The sequence below is a fragment of the Misgurnus anguillicaudatus genome, chromosome 19 (genome assembly GCF_027580225.2).
Source record: "Misgurnus anguillicaudatus chromosome 19, ASM2758022v2, whole genome shotgun sequence".
NCBI classification, from domain to species: Eukaryota; Metazoa; Chordata; class Actinopteri; order Cypriniformes; family Cobitidae; genus Misgurnus; species Misgurnus anguillicaudatus.
This window is the reverse complement of record NC_073355.2, coordinates 46,622,923-46,638,693: the sequence shown is the minus strand read 5'-3', so window position 1 is coordinate 46,638,693 and position 15,771 is coordinate 46,622,923.

Here is a 15,771-nt window from a genome sequence, read left to right as displayed (position 1 = left end):
GACTGTTTGTGAGTAGAAATCAAAAGAGTTTCCATATGTAAAGAGAAAGTTGTACTGCTGCAAAGAGTTGTGTGGATTAATCTTACCTGTTGCGGAGCCTCTTCAAAGGAGCGCCCCTGTCTAGATCTCTGGAACTGCAAGTAGAAGAGAGGAGAGGGCAGCGTTCGGCTCGGCGTGACAGTGTAAATTTCTCCCGATGTATAGAAGGCCCCTGGGAAGGCCGTGTTACGAGCGGCCCGAGTGAGAGTAAAGACCCAGTTACCTGTAAAGTATTATTCTGTGTTCACAGCTAGGAGCCTTCAGAAGGAGAAAGTACGAGTTCAGTTACCTGTGAAGTACTTACCTTGTCCACTGTTATGAGCTGTCCGAGTGAGAGTAAAGACCCAGTTACCTGTAAAGTATTATTCTGTGTTCACAGCTACGAGCCTTCAGAAGGAGAAAGTACAAGTCCAGTTACCTGTGAAGTACTTACCTTGTCCACTGTTACGAGCTGCCCGAGTGAGAGTAAAGACCTAATTACCTGTAAAGTGTATTCTGTGCCCACAGCTACGAACCTTCAGTAGGAGAAAAGTGAAGATCCGGTTACCTGTGAATTACTTACCCTTGGGCACGGTTACGGGTTGCTGGACCAAAGCATACGACACCCAGGAAGGTGGAGTCTAAGGCGCCTTGCAGGAAGATATTAGAGGATTGAGTTCGCTATCAGACAGTTCTACGAAACCAAGTGACAGGTAGCCACGTTCACCGAATCCAATATTAATTGTATCACTCTCCTTTAATTCTGCCTCCAGGAGAAGAGGAGGGCGCCACGGGATCAAGAGACAAGGCCAAGGAGCCTTGTTCCCCTGTCTTCCCCTCCCTCTCAGTAGTGCCTTGGGGCCCTGGCACCTGGCTCTCTCCCTCCCCCCTGGAAGATCCAGCTGGAGGACAGAAAATAATTATTTTAACTTTCCCCTTCCCCCTTTTCCCAAAAGTAGTTTTAAGTAATTTAAATAAAGTTTCATTTTAATTATACTTACGCTCTGTGTGTCTGGTCATTGGGGTGGCTTTGGGACCTCCTCGAGGTGGAAACTAGGAAGGGGCGTGACTTACAACATCTGTGGTCTGCTCCGACCTGTGACAAATCTGTCCATTTTATTTTTTTGATTGGCTATAAAGAAACTTTTGATTTACACACACACACACACAAGTGCACGCACACACAGACACAAGCGCACGCACACACAGACACAAGCACATGCACACATAGCCTAAACACATGTCGTATTAGAAACTAAAATAACTATTAAAGTTTTATTCGTGACACGGCGCTGTTCATGTGACATCAGATATAAGTTTACCCAGACACATCTAAAATGTTTCATTCTTGATTGTCTATAAAGAATCTTTTGATGTTACAAAGCAAAAGTTTAGATCCAACAGTCGGAATACGGAGCGGTTCATGCGCTATCAGATATAAGTTTACTTAGACACTTCTAAATGTTTAATTCTTGATTGTCTATAAGAAACTTTTGATGTTACAAAGCAATAGTTTAGATCCATCAGTGTTTGTCATAAAATAGGCACTGACGCTTAAACTTAAAAACATGACATGTTTTAATCAGAGACGTGGTTCTAAATCTAAAATGCGGACAGAATTACATTTGTTGTGTAATAAACACATATTCACAGATGGGTTTAAGGAGACATTAATTAAAAACAAACCAGAAGATGAGATAAAAGTGTTTCTTTTAAAACGACAGATATGAGTACGCATCCGCGTATGTTCTCTACTGGTACTGCCGGTGCGCAAGCTTTAATGGCGTGCACAATAGAATGCTGTGTATGAAAAGATTCACGGATCTCGTGAAGCGATTCAACTTTTATTTAGTTTAGACTTTAGTCTAAAGAAAGTAGTGTTGACGGCGAAGGTTATGGCATAGGGCATTGCTTAAACTATACACGTATACGGAATATTTCATTAAATAAAATGTGATGTTACAATCAAAAGTTTTAATCACGATCTGTGTAATGAAACCTAAAATCTAAAATAAACCTTTTACTTTTTGTCAAAAAATCTTTAACTTACTTGTTTACAAAGGCACCCGCTGTGAAGGTATGCAGGGCTGGGGGTGAGAACGGAGGGGGAGAGCACACAGGACGGAGAAGCTCCGGTCGTAAAAACTGACAGTCCAGAAACTGGACACCCAAAACATTAAACTTTTTTTTCACATCAATAAATATGACAAACATTTGCGTGACAAAAAACACACGCACAGGAAAACCAACGCGTTGATTGACACGGCGTAAAACACGCGCAGCTCCGGACAGCCGGATAAAAAACATAAAAAACGTCACTCAAAACTGGACAGCATGTGCAGCTTTTGATTGATAGATCCACTACCTGTCAAAACATGCTTGACAGGGGGGTCATAAATCACTTTTTGACAGCAAGCGCCTTCTACAGGGAGTGCAGAATTATTAGGCAAGTTGTATTTTTGAGGATTACTTTTGTTATTGTACAACTACAGTGCTCTTGGTCAATTCAAAATGTTAACAAACCCTCAAACCTGAACATTTAAGTAGTAAAAGTGAAATTTTGTGTGCAGAATTATTAGGCAACTAAATGAAAAACAAAGATTTTACCATCTCACTTGGTTTTTTTCACCTGTTAAAGTGAGGATAATAAACAAACTCTACATTTACAAATAAACATTTAATTAAAAATAAAAAATAAAAAAATATATAAACTCAGTGAACAATATAGCCACCCTTCTTTTCAATAACAGTCACAAGCCTTCCATTTACGGATTCAGTCAGTTTCTTGATCTGGTCTGAACCAACATTTTGTGCAGACACAACCATAGCCTCCCAGACACTGTTCAGAGAGGTGTACTGTTAACCTTCACTGTAAATGTCCTGCTTAAGAAGGGCTCAAAAGTTCTCAATAGGGTTTAAGTCAGGTGAAGAAGGGGGCCATGTCATTAGTTTTTCATCTCTAAGGCCTTTACTTGCCAGCCATGCAGTGGAGTACTTTGATGCATGTGATGGAGCATTGTCTTGCAAAATAATCAATCTTCTTGAAAAATGCAAACTTTTTCCTGTACCACTGCTTAAAGAAAGTGTCTTCTAAAAATTGTCAGTAAGTCTGAGAGTTGTTTTTTATTTCCATTTTCAACCCAAAAAGGTCCAACTAGCTCATGTTTAATAATACCTGTCTGTGCCTGCCTGCCTGTATTGTAGAAGACACTTTCTTCAAGCAGTGGTACAGGACAAAGTTTGCATTTTTCAAGAAGCTTGATTATTATCAATCAATACAAGTCAATTGTGGGAACGCTCGTTAGAAACTGGGCATGTATGTTTGGCTCGAGTGCAGAAAGGTCCAGCTGTGTGTGTTCCAGCAGGGGCTATGAAATTGGTCCCAGCAACTTGTAATCCAGGGTTGGGGATTATTTATAATAGCTGTTATTTGGAACCAGTGTCATTTGTGGAGGGCCGGTTGCCGGGGGACCTTTTGGTCCCCTCTGCTTGTTTAACGGTTGTAAGTGGGGTAGTGAGGGTACCAGTTATTAATGTGGGTAGTCAAAATCGCTGGCTTGGGCCAAAGACTATACTAGGAGAATTGCATGTGGTCCAGTCACCCGCTTTGACAACATCGGTGCAGATTCAGGTGCAGAATGAGGATGTAGAAGCAGTAGCACTTATTCAGTCGGTTGAGGTAGAGAGTACTTCTACGTGTTATTTTTCACAGTGTACCTGGCCTGAGTTGTCTTTTCAAGAAAATCAACAAGCTCAAGCATTACTGGAGAACTATTCCAATGTATTTAGTTATAGTGAGGGAGATTTGGGTTCAGCATACTATTCCACTAGTGGATAATGTACCTGTGCACCAACGATGTCGCCATATTCCTCCATCTCATTATGATTTGGTTAAGAGTCATATTCGAGAGTTAGTGGACCGTGATATAGCAAAGCCTAGCTGTAGTCCGTATGCTTCACCTATTGTTGTGGTCCAAAAGAAAGATGGATCTATTCAGTTGTGTGTAGACTACCGTCAACTTAATGCAAAAACAAACAAGGATGCTTTTCCCTTGCCCTGAATAGAGGAGACTTTGGACGCACTCAGTGGGGCTAGATGGTTTAGTACATTGGATTTGGCTAGTGGGTACAACCAGGTTTCAGTGGCTCCACAGGATAGGCAAAAGACTGCATTTTGCACTCCCTTTGGTCTATTTGAATTTAATCGGATGCCCTTTGGGTTGTGCAATGCACCAAGTACTTTCCAGTGGCTTATGGAGCGTATTTTTGGTGATCAGAGCCTCCATGCCCTTTTGCTATACCTGGATGACATTGTTATTTTCTCCAGTACTTTTGAACAACATCTTGAGAGGTTGGAGATGGTGTTAAGCCGTCTTCAGACTCATAATTTGAAGGTAAAAGTAAAGAAGTGTCATTTCTTCCAAAAGGAAGTTGGGTATCTCGGCCATGTGATATCAGCTGCCGGGGTATCAACAGACCCTGAGAAGATTCGGGCAGTGGCTGAATAGAGTAGACCTAGCTCGGTCAAAGACCTGTGGTCGTTTCTGCGATTCACGTCTTACTATCGTCGGTTTGTGGAAGAGTTCGCGCGTTTGGCGGCCCCTTTACACTGACTGGTAGGTGCCTTACACGGCAACTGGAAGCAGGCTGCAGTTAGTAAGCAGGGTCCTTTTGCGCAGCACTGGGATGAGATATGTGAAAAATCATTTGTGGAGTTGAAGGAAAGCCTTATTCAAGCCCCGGTTTTAGGGTATGCTGATTTTACTCTGCCATTTGTTCTGGAGACCGATGCAAGCCATTCTGGTTTGGGTGCAGTATTGTCGCAGGAACAAGGGGGAGTACGAAGGCCTATTGCATTTGCTAGTCGGGGGTTGTGACCAAGTGAGAGGAATATGACTAATTATAGTGCCATGAAGTTGGAGTTGTTGGCCCTTAAATGGGCGATGACAGAAAAATTTAGAGAATATCTTCTTGCTAATAAGGTGACAGTATATACTGACAACAACCCACTGCGTTATATTGGGTCTGCAAAATTGGGGGCAGTCGAACAACGGTGGGTTTCTCAACTTGCTTTGTTTAATTATGAGATCAAGTATCGCCCCGGTACCGCAAACCGTAATGCAGATGCACTTTCAAGGCTTCCATCATATTCTGCAGACCAGGCTGCAACTAATGTATCTGGGATTACAGTCCCTGAGCTAATGTTAATGCAGAAGAGGCCGCTTGAGTTCGAACCACAAGTGGTGGACTTCCTAATGGTAGATGCTGTTCCTATCCGTAGCAAGGCTGATCTGAGGGCATTGCAGGTAACTGATCCATGTATCAAAGCCTTTTTACATTTTTGGGGGAACGGGCAGTACCCAGGGGCTGTGGAGTTGAGAAGGATCCCAAGTAATGTTCAGCAGTTGGTGAAGCAGTGGTCTCGGATATGAGAAGTGGAAGGGGTTTTGTATAGGACTGTTCAGATGCCGCCGTCCAGGGATTTGGTATGGCAGCTGCTGTTATCTGAAGTGCTCCAAGTAGAAGTGCTCACTAGCCTGCATAATAATCACGGTCATCAGGGGGTAGATCGTACTACAGATCTTATCCGCCAAAGGTGTTATTGGCCTAACATGTGGTGAGATATAAAGAAATGGTGTACAGAATGCGAGCGTTGTATGATGGCCAAGGCCTCACAGCCTAAGGTAAGAACGTTTGCAGGGGGTCTATTAGCTAGTAAGCCTTTGGAGATTATTGCCATTGATTTTACTGTGTTGTAAAAGGCAAGTAATGGACAGGAAAATGTCTTGGTAGTAACAGATGTTTTTTCTAAATTTACACAAGCCTACCCCACCACTTACCAGAGCTAAGATTTTGACTGAGAAATGGTTTTGCGTCTATGATGTGCCAAGAAGGATTCATTCTGATCAGGGGCGCAGTTTTGAGGGAGAGTTGTTAAGGCAGCTGTGTGAGTTATATGGTATTGCTAAAAGTAGAACTACTCCATACCTCCCTGAGGGGAATGGCCAATGTAAAAGATTCAATAGGACATTGCATGATGCACGTTGTCATCTGAACAAAAGCGAAAATGGCCACAAGTGCTTCCCCAGCTCCTTTTTGCTTATAATACAACAGTACATCAATCGACACAACACTCACCCTATGAGTTAATGTTTGGGCAGAAGCCCAAATTGCCTTTTGACCGGTTGTTAGGCAGAAGTGATGAAACTGTGGAGCGAACCCCATTAAATTGGGTTATTCAGCACCAAGAGTACCTGACCTCTATTTATGCTAGTGCCAGAAAGCAATTAGAGGCAGTAGCCGAACGTCGTAGGGCTGCTGGTCCTCAGTCAGTATCTATTTTACCTCCTGGCACTTTCACTTTCAGGGTCGTCACAAGATCCAAGACGTTTGGAGTTCTACTATGTATGAGATAGTGACTTGTAGTGATGAAGTAGGGACATTGTACAAAATAAGGCCATGGGGAACAGAGGGCCCTATTAAAGTTAAAACTGTTACCACATAGTATGGATCGGGGCGGTTTAGCTGCTAGAAGTAATTCGACTACCTCTTTGGGTTCCGGGAGTGAACAGAATTCTGAGGACTCTGATTTGGAAAGCCAACCTCAAGTCGCGGTGGTCCATACTAGAAGGGGGACGTTAGTTGAAAACTCAGGTCCTAGCCCTCAGGTCGTGTGTCCGGGTGTAGGTGTTGATTTACTAGGGATGTGAGAAGATAGTACCCCTACAGAAAGTGCAGTTGTGCCCATGGTAGTACAACCCGAAGGTATTACAACAGAACAGGAGTCTGGATTTAGTACTGAGGATGGCCCATTAGATCACCCTGTAGACCAGTTAATTAAGGAATCAGAAATGTCTGACCCCGTTAGGCGTTCTACACGCAGTACAGCAGGCCAGCACCCACTCTTGTAAAAGAGATTTTTAATCTCAAGGAGTTTTTTATCCTGGTTAAATAAAGGTTTGAATGAATGAAAAAAAAATCCTTTTCATCTGCCTCAAGCTGTGACACAGAATGTTACCCCCAGGATAGGAGAAGTCAGTTCTCTGCTCACCCCCTTTAGACCTTGGCAGCAGAGCATGTGAGCGGTGCGGAGCGGGAGCGGAGCGTTGAGCGGTGCGGTAATATTTCCATCAGAGCGCAGAGCGCATTCCGAAAATTCCGCTCCGCTCGCTCAATACGCTCAGCACCGCTCGCTCATCCCAGAATGCCCTTTGGTAATTTGCTAGTTCGAGAATCTGTAAAAATGTTCAAATATTGTTTTAATGAAGTCGCCACGCCAGCCTTAGCCTATATATAAATGAAAGAAATGAAACTAAGATGACAGAATAACTGTCATCTGCATCTAGATGCAGTTTTAAAGTTTAAAATACTTTAATCTAACTGATCAACACAAATACAAATATATTTGTACATAATATAACTGATTGCTTACCAGCATTAAAACCACTTAAAATAAAAACATTTATAGTTCTTTGTGTATGTACAGCGGCCACTCCGTGGATGAGGAAGCTGTAGCCAAAAACGCCGGTGCCTTTAGTATTAACTGACTGAACACTTGACTTACCTGGACATTTAGATATTAAATTTTTTCATCAACAGTATCTGCGTGGAACATTATAAACATTGATGATCATGATAATCTGCCGACTCGACTGATTCAGCACGTCCTCTATTTTACAGAGAGTCCGCTTAATTAACGGCTTTTCGTTCGGTCCGCGTGAGCTAAACATTTATGTTCTGTAATTTGTTCTCGTATAGGCTATATTTCTACATATTTTCGACCAAGTAACACTCGGGATAAAATGTAAGTTGTTATAGATAGCATTTAAGCTTGTTCTTGTTCTGAAATGAGGAAATGTTCAGTCTGACTAAAATGATCTATCCAGATTAATTTCACCAAAATAATGATTTTTTCGTTTTCAAACTATATAGATACACGTTAATTTATCTACATATACTATTGAAAATGCCATAAATAAATATTCTGTATTGCATTCGTTTTGTACATTTACAGGTTCATAAATACAGACTGTTTTTTATCCAACTGTCCATCAGAAATTTGCAGTATTTATAATAATTCAATTTCCCAAATATTTGACAAACATGCTCCAGTTAAAACCAGACTGGTTCCATCTACACATGTTTCACCCTGGTTCACCCCGGAACTTCGAGCAATGAAAGCTATGGGACGTCGTTTGGAAAGACTGTACAGGAAAACTGGACTCATTGTGCACTCATTGGCTCTGAAGGAACATTTGCTTAAGTACCGTACAGCCCTTAATGCTGCAAGATCCTCATACTTCTCTTCCACTATCAAAAATTCTATGTGCAGACCCAAATCTCTGTTTGCTATGGTCAATAGGCTCACTAACTCTCCACAACATGTTATTTCTGGCTCTGAGACGATTGCGAATAATTTTTCTCATTTCTTTTCAGACAAGGTGAAGTCAATCACTGACTCTATTTCTAAAGACACCTCCTATACAACTGACTTAAATGCACGCTTGATGTCAATTGACGCAGTTCCCTCTACAAACTCTCTCACTGCTTTTACTCTCACCACTTCTGCTGCCATAAGTGATCTAATTGTGAAGTCTAATTCTACATCCTCCCAGCTAGACCCAATACCCACTGTTTTGCTTAAGAAGTGTGTTCCTGAGGTTGAACCTTTTATAACACATATAATAAACTGTAGTCTAATATCGGCCATCGTTCCAGCAGAATTAAAAATGGCTGCAGTGACCCCGATTCTCAAAAAACCTGGCCTCGACCATCTAAACATGAACAACTACAGGCCAATCTCAAATTTACCCTTCTTAAGCAAAATTCTAGAAAAAGTTGTGGCTTCAGAGTTAAGATCTTATTTAAGCAAAAATGGCCTTTTTGAACCTTTTCAGTCAGGTTTTCGCACTTCACATAGCACAGAAACAGCCCTTCTTCGTGTGACTAATGATATTCTTAGGTCCATGGATTCAGGGTTAGTAAATATTATTATTCTTCTCGATCTAAGCTCTGCCTTTGATACGGTCTGTCATGAAATACTTATCACCCGCCTTTCTAATATCGGTATCACTGGTTCAGCTCTTTCCTGGCTCATTTCCTATCTCAGCGACAGAAAATACTATATCACTATACAAGGGCATAAATCTGCCATTGCTCCAGTCTCACAGGGTGATCCTCAAGGATCAGTTTTAGGTCCACTTTTGTTTATCATTTATATCTCTCCACTTGGTGACATCATACGCATGCATGGACTCCAGTTTCATTGCTATGCTGATGACATCCAAATCTATCTTACCACCAGCTCTGATAGGCTATCCCTGCCTGACTCACTCACAGCATGTATCAGGGACATAAAGCACTGGATGTCCTTGAATTTTCTAAAAATCAATAACAACAAAACTGAAATATTGGTGATTGGCACAACTACCTCGGTCAAAAGAATGGACCTGTCCATTGATATTGATGGGGTTCATGTTAAGCCTTTTCAACCATCCGTAATCTTGGTGTCTTATTTGACTCCACTCTATCTTTTGCCTCTCATATTTCTTCTGTTGTTAAAAACTCATTTTTTCATCTCCGCAACATTGCCCGTCTTCGACCTTCTCTCACTTTAGGTGACGCTGAAATTTTAACCCATGCATTGATCACATCACGTCTGGACTATTGCAATGCACTGTTTCTTGGTCTGCCTAAAAAACTCATAGCTAGGTTACAGTATGTTCAAAACTCTGCAGCAAGAGTTCTCACCTCCACCAGCCGTTCTGCTCACATTACACCACTACTGCATGATCTTCACTGGCTACCTGTGGCATCACGCATTCACTTTAAGATATTGCTTCTCACATTTAAGGCATTACATGGTCTTGCACCTCCATACCTGTCTGACCTTCTCTGCCCCTATTCTCCTGCCCGGCCCCTCAGATCATCTGAGCTTGGTCTTTTGTCCATTCCCCGGTTTCGTCTGACCACTGTAGGTGGTAGGTCCTTTAGTGTAAATGCACCCAAACTATGGAATTCCCTACCCCTTTCAATTCGTACAATAACAACCTTGTCTACCTTTAAGGCCCAACTTAAAACGTATCTCTTCAGTAGTTATTATGGATAATGTTGTTGAATCTGATTTAATGTACTTGTATTGTGTTATGGTCTTATGTGTTGTATTGTATTGGTGGAGGTGTTAATATACTGTATTATATTATGTGAAGCGGCCTTGAGCCATGGAAAGGCGCTATATAAATAAAACTTCTTCTTCTTCTTCTTCTTCTTCTTCTAATTTTAATTTCTTTAAGACACAGCTGTGTTCTGTATTTACTGATGCACTGTAAATTCGCACTTAAAAACCTTCTTGTTAAGAAATTGTTCTTCAATTTATTTTAGTTTTTTCAAATAATATATTTATATAATATTAAAGTTTGTTAATCTTTTTCTCATAAGGGGAACGAATTGTTATAATATTTCGTAATTACTTATTACATTTATTATAACTTAAAATTGTGAATTAGTAAAACATGTGGATGTCGTGGAAACAAATTGTTAATTAGAATTATATCCGTATCAGTTAAACTAGGTCTAATAGCCAACACACAACTGTACATAACTGCGATTTATCAGCTAATACTTTAATTAAATGCAATTGTCCAAGAACGTCTGTACAGAAACAATTAGGCTTACTAAATATTTTTTTTTATGTCGGAGCGGGATCTGAGAGGGAATTGGTTTATTTGCGAGCGTGAGCGGAAAGTTAACGGAGCGCTTGCTTGGGCGGGGAGCGACTGAGTGGAGCGATTGAACAGTAGAGCGGAATATTTAGCGGAGCGTCACACCGCTCCGCACCGCTCACATGCTCTGCTTTAGTGATGTAGTTTGAGTATTCACCGGGACGGTGATCATTAGGACAGGGGTGTATGTAGTAGGGTCAGTAGGGGGTGCATTTGAGCTATTTTTCCTCATTGCGTCACCCGCGGCTGGGTGGATTTGCCTTTATATACGCCACTTCCGGTGGATACGGCGCGCTGTTCAATTGTTTGGTGTGCATGTGGTTGCTTGTCGCTGGAAGGACAAAGTGTTGTATGTTAACACTCTGTATTCAGTTACTACACTCTACTTGTAAATGCTGTCAGGCTGGTATTGGATGCTGCATTTAATTTTATATACGTGACGCGAACGCTGCTGTTACCCATACTGGTCGAGAGTGGTGAACGCTGAAAGATTTGTGCAGCACACTGCATATATTGTTGCAAGTTAATACTGGTGTTGAAGGGTGAACACTGAAAGACCTATAGGCTGCTGTGTTTTGTGCTAAATGCGAGGCTGCAGCAACTCTCTGTTGGGTCTGGTATGCAGTAAAAGAAACCGTAAAATGAGTGCTATGTGCTCGTGGTCCTGTTGATCACTGTTTTCCCTACCTATTTTTTTGTATAGTTTATTTATTGGCTTTGAAGCTGATTATTTATTGTTAGTTTTGTTTGTTTGATTTATTTGCTATCGGCCCATAGTTACCTTGTCGCCTTACTTGTAGTATTGTCCTACTGTTGTTAAGAGCGCTCCATCAGGTTGTGTACTATCTATGACAATCAGAGGGGGGTTACTCACTATTAATTGTACAAGTGTGGTGTGCATTGTGTGGGTTTTGTTTTGCACTTTGGTTTATCGGATTTGTTTCCTTTTTTTTCTCTTTTTTTAAAGTGTATTGTGAAGTGGCTAACCCCTCGTCAGAAGTAACTTTTGTGCACATATGCTGGTTTAAGTCCTGAGTATGATTAAGTCAAGAGAGCGAGAAAACCATTTAATAAATGTATTGATTTAATGCAATATTGGTCTGAGTGATTTCATTTATTTGAATAACTGTGCGGGAAGCCCTTTGTGGGATCTCCTACCCATGTAAATTGGAGTGGCGTAGTCACTGACTACGTTTACATGCTGTCAATATTCGGGTTATGGTCGAGTTAAGGTCGGGTTTCGGGTTTCTGAAACATTCGGAATAACCCGTTTACATGCGTGAGCAGAGAGAGTTACCCCTGTATACATGGAATTGGCAATATCCCGATGTAAACTGTGATTGAAAGGTAAATGCGGTGATTTTGCGTGGCTCACTAGTGCGCTTTGCGGTTTTACTGCCTTCATTTACTAAAATAAAAGTATTATTTAAATCCAGAACAAGCTGCACCGATGTAGAAGCAGGGTATAGGCTAAGTTACATGTCTTTCCTTTTTTTGATAAAAAGATTAACAAGCTATATACTAGCCTTCAGCTAAATATATTTTTGAAAAAAAAAATTAATTGAAGAACAATTTTCTAACAAAAAGGTTTTTAAGTGCAAATTTACAGAGCATCGGTAAATAGAGAACACAACCACGTCTTAAAGAAATTTAAATTAGACAGTATTTATGCACCTATAAATGTACAAAACGAATGCAATAGCTTACAGAAGGCAATGAATATTTATTTATGGCATTTTCAATAATATATTAGTAGATAAATTAACATATATAAAGTATGAAAACGAATAAATCATTATTTTGGCTAAATTAAGCTGGAAAGATCGTTTTTATAATTGTCATCCTTTCAGAACAAGCTTTTATGCTATCTATAATAACTTACATTATATCCTGAGTGTTACTTGGCCGAAAATATGTAGAAATACATGCAAGTAAAAAAGTACAAAACAAAAATGTTTAGCTCACGCGGATAGAACGAAAAGCCGTTAATTAAGCGGACTGAGGACGTGCAGAAACAGTCGAGTCGGCAGATGATCATCAATGTTTAATGTTTCGCGCAGGTACTGTTGATAAACTTGGTAAGAGTCAAGTATTCAGTCAGTAATAATAAAGCCACCGGCGTTATTGCAACATCCTTATCCACAGAGCGGACGCTGCATACAAAGAAAAAACCTAAAGTTTTTATTTAAATTGTTTGCTGGTAAGCAATCAGTTATATTATGCCGTTTTGTATTTGTGTGGATCAGTTAAATTAAAGTAATTTTAATCTTAGAAACTGCATCTATGCATGCAGACGACGCTATGCAGTTATTCTGTCATCTTTCACTTTTTTCACACATTCTGTATTTAACGAAATATGAATAGCATAGTATTACATTTTGAATTCAAATTCACAAAAAAACCAAGTTACTCTCATAACTATTGACAATCTATTTGAACTTTATTATACATGTATGATGTGAAAAACAAGAAGGGCATAGCAATATATTAATTTAACGTGCAAAGCGCGGTTGTTGCAATTGGTTTCCTCCTCGCTCTAAAAGTGTATACAAGAAGTTCCTCTACTCAAAAGACCAAGATTCCTTGCGAATAGAACATGCGCAGAACACAAATCAATGTTCCTTTTGATGGGAATATCCCGATGCGCGTTTACATGACCAAAATTTCGGGCTAGAAAAGAGGTAACCCAGGGGTAATATTCGGGATTTTAAAAACAGGAATATTAGCATATTCGGGTTTTTGCCGGTGTTTACATGGACGTGCGCGACCGGGTTATTGCTAATATTCCGGATTTGAACGGGTTATTGGCTGCATGTAAACGCAGTCACTGACAATTAGAGTTATCTATCTGACTCTGTCACAGTTACATCATAGAAAAATGGGTTATTATAAAACGGCCCGTTCTGATTTTTCATTCTGATTGGTTGAAACGCGTTCTAAGCCGTGATAAAATACCTTGGTAACCCCACGGTTCAGACCGCATAAGGAGCTAAACTCTGTAGTGCTCCGGCCCTCCAGGGTAAGATTTGGGGAACCCTGATCTAGCTCATATAATATTGTAGCTCAGTTTGTGCTGAACGCATGCAGTGTTATGAGACACTTGCCATTATTATGTTTTAAAGCAACTGAAAAAAGACCAAATGTAAGAGCATGTCAGAACCTCTGCCAGTGTCCTAAAATGGTCGGACCCCAGAGGGTTAAACACTGACGCATTCAATGAACACTAAAACACTGTGTATCATGCTCTGAATCTGATCTCTTACAAAAGTTCTTCACAAAAATGGAATTAGGCATTAAACTAAAACTGGGTGGCAACTTAAAAAAAAAACGGTGACAGGGAAAGAGTTAAGTATGCTTCCAAGCATATTTGATCATCACTTCAACAGTTGCACAATATAAATGTTAATGTATAAATTAGATGAATGTTGATTTATAAAAATAAATACCACAGTCTTAAATCATATTTTCATTGTGTCTTTGCTGTGTCTGTGTTGGTTGTGAACTGTGCACTGTTGCAGCCACACTTAATTCTGAGGAACTACTTTGTTTGGCGGAAGAGTAATATTTGTACTAATAAAATTACAACTTATTTGTGTTTTATTTTATGAAATCCTGCTATGCATATGAAGTAACCATTTTATAAAAGCAATAAGCCCGGCGAAGCAGTGGAGTTACAGTGCATTTTATAACAGCTAAGGTTAGTCGTGCCTAACAATGCCCCTTAGCTGGTATAAAATGCACTGGCGGGGCTTATTGCTTTATAAAATAAATAATAACGCAAACTAAATAACCACCCAAACAAAGTCTTTTTGGCTTGTTTTAGCAATACATTTCTAACACTTATAATGTGTTTATAATGTGTATAATGATTTTCAAGACTGACGTTACAGGGACTTTTAACATGCATTCCCTTTAACTTAAATTAATTTCCTTAAATCTATTTAAATAATTTTACACTTGCCCTATATCCTTTGTAATGTGATGTTGAGCTTCCATGTTCCATGTTGTCTTCATGGACTGTTTCTTTGCCTATGGAATGAAAAGGAACAGATGTAACATAACAATTATGTCCTCAGTAGTAATAATAAACCCTAAATCGAAGTGTTAAAATGCTAGGAATAAATAAAAATAATGTTTGAGAACAAACAAGTTCAGGGAAGAAAATCTTTCTTTTCATCCCTCTGATACTCACTCTTTTTACGTTTTTTTCTCTCTTTCAACTGTGTGTTGTAGATCTCTTCATTGTAACACTGCTTATTATTCTTGTTAAACAGTCGGTCAATCTTCTTCATCAGTTCACTCATCTCTGATTGGTTGTTCATGGGTTTGCGGCAGATGTGATATCTTCTTCCACATTTCTTCACCAACTCCTCCAGAACAGTTTTTTTCTTCAGATCATCTATTATAGTGTCAGTCTCTTCTTCTCTCTCATAAGTGAAGAGAATCATCACAAAATGAAGAACACTGTCACCAAACACTGACTGTAGCCAATCAAGACCCATCTTATCCACATCTGTTAACTGACCCAGACGCACAACAAAGATGAAGGCAGAGATTTTCTTTTCTTTCACTAGTTGATCAATAAGATGATCCACAGAGTGCAGGTAAAGTTCAGTCTCATGTAGGTCAATCATGTTGATGACTGAGACCTTACGTTCTGATATCTTTGTCTGCACAGGATTAATCCTGGACAATACTACATCTTTAAAAAGAGTTTGTTCTTCTCCCAGCAAAATGTTAGCATGAATGTTAGTAGAGTTTCCAAACAGTGCAAAAGTCAGATTGGAAACATTGTGATCTATAAAAAACACATAAGATCTGTTCCCAAAGTTATTAATACACCACAAGAGGAGTAATAATATTAAAAACACAAAAACTGTGATTGTTGTTGTTTTGATACCAATAAATGATGAATTAACAGAGCCAGAGAGTAGAGGTTCTACATTCATGTCTGCAGGTTTAGAGTTTCTCTCTTCTTCTGCCCATTCACCTAAAGAAAGGTAATTTTATCATTATTATCACTGAAACTTTT